This window comes from Myotis nattereri, assembly GCF_964212035.1.
Source record: "Myotis nattereri genome assembly, chromosome: 4".
Lineage (NCBI taxonomy): Eukaryota > Metazoa > Chordata > Mammalia > Chiroptera > Vespertilionidae > Myotis > Myotis nattereri.
In genome coordinates this window covers 104,661,455-104,661,791 of record NC_138079.1, presented here as the reverse complement: position 1 = coordinate 104,661,791, position 337 = coordinate 104,661,455, and positions in this window count along the sequence as shown.

The following is a 337-nucleotide window of genomic DNA, read 5'->3' as shown; positions in this document are numbered from 1 at the left end:
GAGCCGCGGGCGGGCGACGCTCCCGCGGTCTCTCCCGAGCGGGAGCCGGCTCCTGGCTGGACCCCTGCCGCCCTTCCGCCGCGGCCTGGCTCACCATACAGCCATTGTGGCCAGGCCTCCTGCACCTCCGCCCTCGTGGGGCGGCCCTCGGGGCAGGGCTGGGTCGGCTCCACTTTTCCGGGCGCCTGAGTCCCCGCGAGGTCAATCAGCCGCTTCAGTCCGGCTCTTGAGGTCCCCACCCCACTTTGATGTTCAGCCATTCACCGCTTCCTGCTCAGACCCCTCCCGTCCAGTGCCTCAAGTCCCTCCTCTCCTCCCTCTGCCACTGCCCAGGCCA